The sequence below is a fragment of the Poecile atricapillus genome, chromosome 3 (genome assembly GCF_030490865.1).
Source record: "Poecile atricapillus isolate bPoeAtr1 chromosome 3, bPoeAtr1.hap1, whole genome shotgun sequence".
NCBI lineage: Eukaryota > Metazoa > Chordata > Aves > Passeriformes > Paridae > Poecile > Poecile atricapillus.
In genome coordinates, this window is record NC_081251.1 from 36,722,424 (window position 1) to 36,732,360 (window position 9,937).

Here is a 9,937-nt window from a genome sequence, read left to right on the forward strand (position 1 = left end):
TTATTTATAAAACCTTATTACGAAAATATCTGTAACATACTGTACAAAAGTAAATTAAGACAGTCTCTCTTTTGAGCTGCTTGAAGTCCTGAAAATACCCCAAGAAAATAGCCAAAGGCAAAGGAAGGGAATAAAGACTAAAGCAGAGGGATCAGCCTGACAGCCCCACAGGCTTTTTAAAAATCAAATCTGAATATATATTCTACACGAATTAAGTTATGGTAATATAGATGTATGGTTATATATATAATCAAATACTGCTCTTGTGAGGTTAGTTTCACTTTCTGTTGGTATGCATTGTGGAACAAGCAGTACAAGAACACATGCTACTCCTTCCCAAAAAAGCCTCACTCCAAAGTAGAGAGAGGGAGGCGTATCCTACATTTGCAGCACCACTGATCTAGAAAACTTTAAGAAAAAACTGGCAAATTTCATTTTAAATAATGATGTTGAATAGGTTGTAAATTCTTGTCATCCAAGCATTCCTTAGAGAAAGGGAAAAAATAATTTTTGTTTGGAAAATGTCTGTAATTTCCTATGCTCCTTTCATACTCTCACCACTTTGGGCTTCACAGAACAATGATATTTTATGATACACATGATAGAATTGACTTGGCCTCAGAGAGAACATAGTGCCTGTGGTCCATTGTTGTTCATACAGCTACAGTTGGAGTCAATGACACATCTTTCCACTGCTGGTTTTACCTACTGCAACTAGGTTAGGATTAATGAAAAAACTCCCTTACCATCCTTATACTCAAACCTTCACTCAGTGTGGAAAATGTCCTTGTCCAGATGGACTTTTAGGGAATTACTCAAAGAGATTAAGTTCCTCCAGAAAGGGAAGGAGGTAAGAAAATTACTCTGTGCTTGCCTGAAATGAATTTCTGAGTAGTTTCAAGTTTTGGGTTTGCAATCTGTATGCTCTGAAAGAGTGCAGGCTGTTACTGGAAAATGTCAACACTTCCTCAGAAAAGTCACCTTCTGAAGTCCTGTATCTAGCTAGAAGCCCTGAAGAAACAGCTTCTCAAAAACCACCTTTGGGAGAAAAATCTTCAGATGCTTCTACTTTCTGGGAGTTAGATCTGCTAAAATTATTTTAATATCGTATTTTTTAATATAATTTGATGTTTTGTTAGAGACCCGCTATGTCCTACATTCTAGGCTTTCTAAACCTCAATGAAAGACTTATCAGTCTAGGTGAATTTAGGCCTGACCTATACATGTTCTCTAACATGGAGAATTAGAAAAACATGCCAGCATGTGTTGCTACACAACAGCAAAGAGTCATGAACAGAACTAAAAATGATTTATTAAATGTAAATTATTGAACAAAGACACAGAGATAAAGATGCCCGAATGAGTATAAACAACATGTACACAATGCTGGTCATACACAAGGTTATGCTGTTTTAAAATAGGAAGCCTGTTTTGATCATTTGTCTCAGATTAAAAGTTTGATTACCACAGAAGGAACAGGGAGAACGAAAAGACAAGACATTATGTCCTGAAAAACAGCCCACTTCATTATTTTCTATTCTTCTCTGTACTGCAGTTCTATCAGCTTTGAAATGGGTAGAGCTGTTGCTAGGTGATCTTCTTTATCCACTTTGTAGCTGAAATTTCAGCCAGCCTGAAAAGAGTTTTTATATCCCTAACAGCATAAAATTAAATTCTAAGGCATTAATAACGATTTTCAGCACAACCCTGCTTGTAACTATGAGCCTCTCTCCTAGGGCCAACCCAACCACCAGCACAAGGAGCACACTTTTACAGGCAGGCTGTGGGTCAACATGATTTACGTGGTAGCAGCTGCAAACCCTCCCTGAGCATTTCACTTATCTCAGCTGTGTGCATCTGGCTGGAACACCCTTTCTTCTCCACAAGGATTCCTCCCTTGTGCTGAGCAACTCTCTGTACAGTGGGACAAGGCTGGGAATCAATACAGCCAAAAACCAAACAAGTCTTCCACTCCCTCCTTACTTGGATCTGCTGGGTGGAGCTCCTCTTTCTGATTTGTTTGGGCTGCACAAGGAGTCCAGATAAACTCAAAGTGAAATGCAGTGGATGAAAAGGAACAAGTGGGCATGGCTTGGGCAGGAAAGGAGCTATTTGGGCTGCTTTAACACATGCCTGGTATTGCAGCCAAATATCAAAATAGAGCCTCAGATTTTCTTAGCTTTGTAATCTACCAAAGAAATCTGGATCAGCTTTATGTGTAAAGCTGAACTATTTAAATTTAGAACTGACATTATTAATCCAGATCTTGAAACAAACATGTCATTTTTATTTTAACTGGAAAATGTGGGGGGAATATTATTGCTGTGTCTCTTCAAATTCGCAATATGGAAAAGACAAAGTTAAACCCAGGACAGTTCTCACATAACCACAGCCAGCAAATTAGGGTTATATCCCCTGTTGTTTCTGATCTAGCTATATTTTGTTCCATCTGTTACTGACACCCACTGTCACCATAAACAATTTTTTTTTTTTTTTTTTTTTTTTTACTTTTGGGTGGTAAGACCACATGTACAAAAATTGGCAATTGTTTTTTTTTTGTTTTTTTTTTTTTTTTTAATGGGGTGGGGGCTGCAAAGGATGGTTCAATTACATTCATCGTGTATTCAATGTCAATTATTTTCTTCTACATGACCCGTAACATCCAAACAGTGATAAGTAACTGTGTATCCAGTTTCGACAGCATTAGTCACTGTGGAGATACAGTAATTTCTGCCACCGAAGGAGAGGGTGGCCTGCAGTGAGTACTTGCCAGCCCCGCAGATCCACCCCAGCCATTCTGTGGTGGTACAAGCAATCTATCACCTGGCCTATTTATTCTTAATTCTGCCTTCTACAGAAGCAACCTGGAGCCAAGCTGGCAGAGCTCCCTGTGGGATCGCTGATCTCTTTCTGCCCTAAGGACATGCCACTTCTGCAGCAACTCGCAAAAACTCTTCTGCAGTGACAACTCACCTTCAATCACACCTGCTATTGGATAGGTTGCCAAAACACAAGTAGTTCCGCCTACTAGCACACTGGCTGAGCCAACACCAGGTATACACAAAGTACATTTGTTAATTTACTTTCTTAGAAGCTGTTTAGAACAACAGCACAACCTAGAAAAAACAATCTATTAACCAGGAAAGAAAGCTGGGAATGGAAAAAACGGCTCAGTAGTAGCATTCCCTGAGGGAACTGTTAAGAACAGAAGAGGGATCGGAGGAAAAAAAGCCTAACACATAAAACAATGTAACAGAGAAACTTTTTGATATGACTCCCCAATGTTTGCATCATCCAGCTGCCTTTTCATAAAAGTAAAACATACTGCTAAAGATAGGTTATCTAGAAGGCATGCTGCCCTATGTGTATCATGCATGTGTAACGCAATGTTATGTTCAACCCAGGAAACTTTTGTTTCCCAGGTATGTGCAAATGGATATCAGCAGGATACTTAATTCAAGGTCTCATTTACAGGTTGGTAGAGAAACAAATATAGTTTTGTCCCAGTCTTGTTTTGTCTTTTAGCCAAGCTGGTTGACCCTTATCTTGAAGCATAGCTTATAAATAATCAAGGACAAAGAGCATGCATAAGTGATTTCACAATCGTAAGTGATGATGAATGAATGCCGCAACCAAAAATTCCTACAGTGCTACGTAAATTCCAGTAGTCATCAACAAGTTAAGCAAATCTTCTGGTTTATATTAACACATAAGGGTAACATGTTCCATGACTCCTATTTCGCTGAATGTCGCAATCAGTTACCTCACTGTTCACTTAAAGTGTAAGAAACAGACCCTAGCATTAGGTTGGACTGAAGTCTTTGCAATCGTTGCTGGTAAGTATTTTAATAAAAAAGATTGTACATTCTTAAGATCTGCACAGTTGACCATTATTAAAACCTGAATTTTAACAACTTTTAAGCTTGACTTTTTACAGCTATTCTACCCAGTACAGCCCAAAATCAATTTTTGTTTTTAAAACAGATGTTTAATCACTTTATCACTTATGTAGAATTAGTGTTTTGGTGATGACTTGCATTTTTTCCATGACAGTATGAATAATCTTGTTAAAAACAAATTGATTTGCCATACTAAAGTACGTACACATGATTCTTGGTGAACAAAAGAAAGGAACTGCTTTGGCATACCCTGTGCTCCAAACATTCCATCCCATCCCATCCTTTTTTACCATGATTTCTTTCCAAGGTCTGTTGCCAGTAATAAATATAACACTTCCCATTAAGTTTCATAACTTCCACAAAAATATATCCAGCTCTTTGAAAAGTCAGCAAGAGCCTGTGTGAATGCATGCCAAAATGAAGGCAGGGAGACCAGAACTTCATTTAGCAGTAGCCTTACTACAGTATTTACTTAATCTATGATTTAAAAAAAAAACAATGTAGTTTGCTTTGGGGGCTTGTGCATATTGCCTCACCTCACCATGTCACATGTTATTTGGCGTTCTATAAGCCCAGCCTTGGGAGCATATGTACACAGCAGCTGATTGATTTGCACCTCTCTTACCAGATACATCACAGTACTCACAGTTATACTAGTATTATTTTGCAAGTAGTTTGTCATTTTTATTTCCATTTGTTGGCCTATTATTAAAATGATCAGAACCAAATAATAAGACCTAGCTGTCCCAAATTAGAGATGTTTAATTTTTCTATAATGCCTCCTGTTTAGTATAATTATCTGCTATATATATAGTTTCTGACTTGCCAGTGCCTGAGGTTTGATTTTAAAGCAAGACAGTTGGTGGTGGTTATTCTGGATACAAGAAACACTGCAGAAGACCTCAGCAAGGAATTATATAAAAAGAAGGCATAAGGTAAATTGTTGTGACATTTTAAAGGCAAAGGAAAAGTATGACATCAAAAGAGAAGAGGTGAAGTGGGCAGCAGAAGCCTTGGCCAGGACCTGCAGATAGCCATTTGAAACTTAAGGCAAACAGGAATGAAAAACAAGGCCAGCTAGAAGAGGACCTAACTGAGCTAATAAGGCTGGTGCCTTGCCAGCATGATAACACAGAGGTAGTAAGTCATGCAATTGCAGACAGAAGATAAGGGCGATCAGAGAATAGCACCGGGAACTGATGAGGTCCAGAATAAGGTTTTGCCAGGGGAAATGAGGAACAGCTGGCAGCTGTCGAAAATGGTGAACGGGGCGGGGGTGGTGACACAGTTGTAACTTTCCAGTTCCTCTTAGCAGACGAAAGAGAGCTGATGGCAGCAGAGCAGGAGAGATGAAAGGCTTGTAGTTGTACATCTCTTTCTTTAAAGAGAGAAACAAAACCAAACTAGATCAGTATCATCAACTATAAATGGCATGCAGGAAGAGTTTTGGAAAATGGAAAATCACAATGTTGCTCAGTGGTGAGAAACTCCCCTTCCAGCTGAGGACACGTCACTGGAAAAGTCCCAGCCTGGGAAAAAAAAAAAAAAAAAAAAATCCACTGAGTAAACAAATTGCACCGGCAGTGAAAACAGAAAGTGGAACAAAGTCAAATGATACTTTGGCTTTAAAGGAGTTTATTTTCAGGTTAGCATTTCCTTGAGTGACATCAGCTCAAGTTCAGACAAGAAAAATCTCGTTAGAGTGAAAATGACTGGTAAACTTCACTGCAAATATTAGGCCATTGAAAGAATTAGGCCATTAAAAATCTAAGATTTCAACCTGGGAATTTTTGAATTTTCAGCTACTGAGTGTAGTAAAATGATCCCACTGACAAACCAGACACCCAGGATTGGGCAAGTTTGTGTAATTTTTTTCCCTTAATTTGCATGTATTTCTAAACAAAGAAGTCCTTAAACCCTTCTCAACAACTCACTGAGCATGGCTCTTTGTCTTGCAAGCAAGTTCACTGCTGAGAATTTTTCCAGCTTGTCTATAAAGAAAACAAGGGAAAAACTTCCTTGGTGACAGTGAGACAAGAAATACAGTATTGAATAAAATTCTAGGATTCTTACCTAACAAGCATTCATAAAAATACTGACATAAATTATTACCTTTCTCTGATAAAAATCTACTTTCAACAAAGGTACTTCATAGTAATTAATCACAGCAACAATAACTCAAATTCTGGAAATAAATTCTGGAAATAATAGCCACTTTGTAGCTGTAATCTAGGAAAAGAATCAAGATAGTTTTACCCTTGTTTTTCTGCTCTCTCACTTACTGAGTCCTGCTGCATCCTGGCCAATGCACATGACAGTCCAACCCTGCTAACAAACCTATCCACATTCTCTCAGACTTGGGAAGAGGATCAATTAAGAGTTTTTGGGTGAAGAGGTTGTGAGATTTTTGTTTATTTGTTGTATGGCTTCTAATGTATATAAATAGTAGAAGGGAACTAGAACTGCAGGAAGGTTTCAAATTTTAATTATCATTTTTCCTGTTACAAAATAAGGGTAATGTTACTGCTGTTGCAACAAGGATCTTGACTTCCAAAGTGGAAGCTCAGGGCTCAAGTCCATTGATCACATCTCTAATTTTGGAGCTTCAAACAATAGAGAACAGTGACAAAAGCTTTCCTGAGGCTTTCCTAAGCTGAGGGGGCAAATGTGAAATTCAGTTAAGTTTCAATTCTTGCATCCGATGCAGTAACTGGGTTAAGCTTTCTAAAAGAGAAGTGTCATGAATTTTCCATGTGTGCTCTTACATGCATGGCAGGAAGTTCCAGGATGGGGCCAGGGTGGGGCCAATGCCAGAAATACAGAAAATGCTCACAAAAATGCACTAATTGGACTAATTAATGATTTTATAGGAATGTTCTTTTCTCAAAGTAATTTTCGGGCAATAAAATCAGGTTGTGACATGTATTGTAAACATGATCTGCTGTTCTTAGTTTTTTTTCATGAGTGCACACTAGGGTTGATCAGGACAAGGTAGTGTGGCATCTGACAGCCAGAACCTGTCTTATGCTGGATGACACCTACTGCAAGACGTCTCTTGTCTTAACACTCTTTTCAGTTTTGGCTAACTGTCGTGGTTTTAAACCAGTAATTAACAAAAAGGGGAAAAAAGGAATTATTTATTTCTTGCTGTGAGATATGGATTAAAATAAGAGCAAACCAGGCATAAAACTTAAAAGGAATAAAGAAGAGTTTATTGACAAACTACAAGAATAAGAACACCAGAATAAACTTTTAGAAAAACCTTTTCATTTCTCACTGCTCACTATTCTTTTGTTTACATGACAACAGAGACAAAAACTGTATAATTTTGATGGTTTAAACAGTTCTAATTCTTTCCATAGTCTTTTCCTCAGTTTCTGTAGAGAAACAGAAGTTCCTTTCTGTTAATTTATGGAGTTTGTCACAAGAAAACTATTTTTGTTATAGTTTCTCGTTTCTCTGATATCAGCTGCTCAGAGCTACTGTTATTAAAGCCCACCCCTCCCATTCTACATCACTGAAAATGTGTTATGGGTCATGAGTTTGAAGATAGCATTTTTAAGGATAAGTTAGTCAAAGGCAAAAAAAGTATTCTTCATCTGCTTCTGTGAGCTTCACTAAGAAACAGTTTTTCTCATTGCCTCTCAAGGCTTCAAATTTCTCAGCACTTCACTATACCACAATTACTTCACTTATTACTTAAATTTACACTTTGAACACCTTATTCCTCTCCATACTCTATTATGAATTAAAGGGGTTTTTCTCAAGACTTCATTGTCCATTTCCATAGTTTTAACAGAAAGATATTTCAGCTTAATTAAAGCATCTCCTTAATTCTCTACCTTTCTTGAAGTCTCTTTTCTTTCTTGCCACTAGTAGTTTATAAAGTCTCTTTTCATGTTGATCACTCTCCTTTTCTCTCTCTGGATGAAAAGATTAATCCGCAAGTCTCATCTGGATAAGAAAGAGTTAAAATCTTGCCCAAGCTTTTGTAGATGGTTCGGTGATCTCTGCTGAACAGGAGCTAGAGCCGTCTGCGCTGGAAAGTTCTTCATAGCTGCTTTTAGAGAGCGTGGTCTCTGTCTTTGCTTGCTGCAGGCTCAGAGTTCCTTTCCTCTTTCACTCAGCAGTTTTCTAGTGAATGTAGTTACAGCAAAACCTCCAGCTGAACCAGAGATCGGGCCGAGCCCGGCCCAGCCCGACCTAGCTCGGGGCAAGCCTCATCTCCCGGCCGGGAGACGAGAGACGCGGCGGGCCCGGCTCGGCCCCGGCCCGGCCCCTGCCCGGCCACATGGCTTGGGCAGGGAACCGGAGGCCAGCCGGAGCTCCGCCACGCTTCACAGTCAGGAAAACAAAGGAGCACCACAGACTTCTGGGTGTACACTTTAAGGTGGGGTTCACGAGTTGATTCTACTTTTCAATGGCTAAAACTGCTGTCAATTCTCAGCAATGACCGATAATTGGTCAAGAGAAAAGACTCCCAGGAGACCCCAGCAACTTTAACTTTCTTAAAGGTAAAGGAACTTTATGACACTAACACAGTTTGCTAGAAGAATTGCTCTTTCTCCTCTAGAGAGCTGTTGATAATTTGGAAGGTTTGCAATTTTTTGTCTTCTGGTAGTATAACCATGGTGTTTGAAACCATTTCAAAATAGTAGCATCTGTAATGCTAAGAGGTTTGCTCCTGGATTCAACTCACATGCTGCTCCTCACTCTGGTAACTCAGTCAAGACCTAACTCATGGGAGTAAGTACCACCAAAAAGCTGCATATTGCAGCCAAAATTTTTTTGTATACAAGATGCACACGAAGTTGATGTATTTACTTATTGAACATTTGATGCAGTTAAGCAACATTGGAAAAAAAGTCCTAAAGGTGAAATGCTGGTGAAGTTCATTCTTGCTTTGTGTGATCAGTTTTTTTCTCAGCTGTAGTAAGGTTTTATCTCATAAAGCTTCTTTAAATAACATGGATGTGGAACTGGATCAGAGTCAGGGAATAAAAAACCTCACAAAGAAGGGAAGACTAAAAATGCACTGAATGAAGCAGAACCAATCATACCTTAATAAGAAAAAGGATTTCCACAGTCAGACCTTACACTTGAAAAAAAATGATCACACAAAGCCAATTCCTAATGGAGTCACTGGTGGTTCTCAGAGTAGAGAAGTCATTCCTAGTCCACAGCTAATTCTGCATCTGGCTTTGCATAGTGCTATGCACATCATTATATTTTGTTAATTTTCTTCCCCGACCTTGCCCATCTTGTTACAATGAAAGTTCACTTGGCAGCTGATAAGGAAAGCAACCGATTTTAAAGCTGCATGACTAAGCAAGAAAACATATGCAAGCCATTTGAAGTTCTTGGAAAGTCCAAACAAGGTTTTACAATGCTCACCCACAGACCAAGCGAAAAAGGCTAAAAGAACTTGCAAGTTTTCACTTTCAACATCCAAAAGCTGGAAGGTGCTAGAATTAACATAGGATATGCACAAGAAAGCTTGGACTAGGATCAAAAGGGCAGAACAGAAGTGTATGGCTGCAGAAGGACCAGCTTCACCAGAAGCTACAGAGCTGCACGTAGCTCACAGGCAGTTCACATGGGATTTCAAGGGCAGGGCTGGCACCAGAGCTGCACTGCCACAGACGCTGGCAAGTGTCACCAGTCCTGCAGCAATGGAGGCTGGTATGGACCGGGGGGCTGGAAACCACAGCAGCCATGAGGTTACCGATCGATACCAGTTACCAATCGATACCAGTTACGGGGGCACAGAACAGGCTGACATCAGTTTGGCTGTGCCTGCCCCCGGCATGGCAAAGGCACAAGCCAGACCCCGAGGAACAGGAGGTTCACTTCAACAAGTTCAGTTAAATCTGCCCTTCAAAAAAGCTGATGTGTTCAGAAAAATATTAAAAAACCAAACCTAAACAGCATAATTACTGCCTTCTTCATGCTTGCAATTCACTAGTCAGTCATTTCTTTTTCATCACATGAATGACATCACTGTCAGAAATTATTGCCTGAGGACCTAGACTGAAACC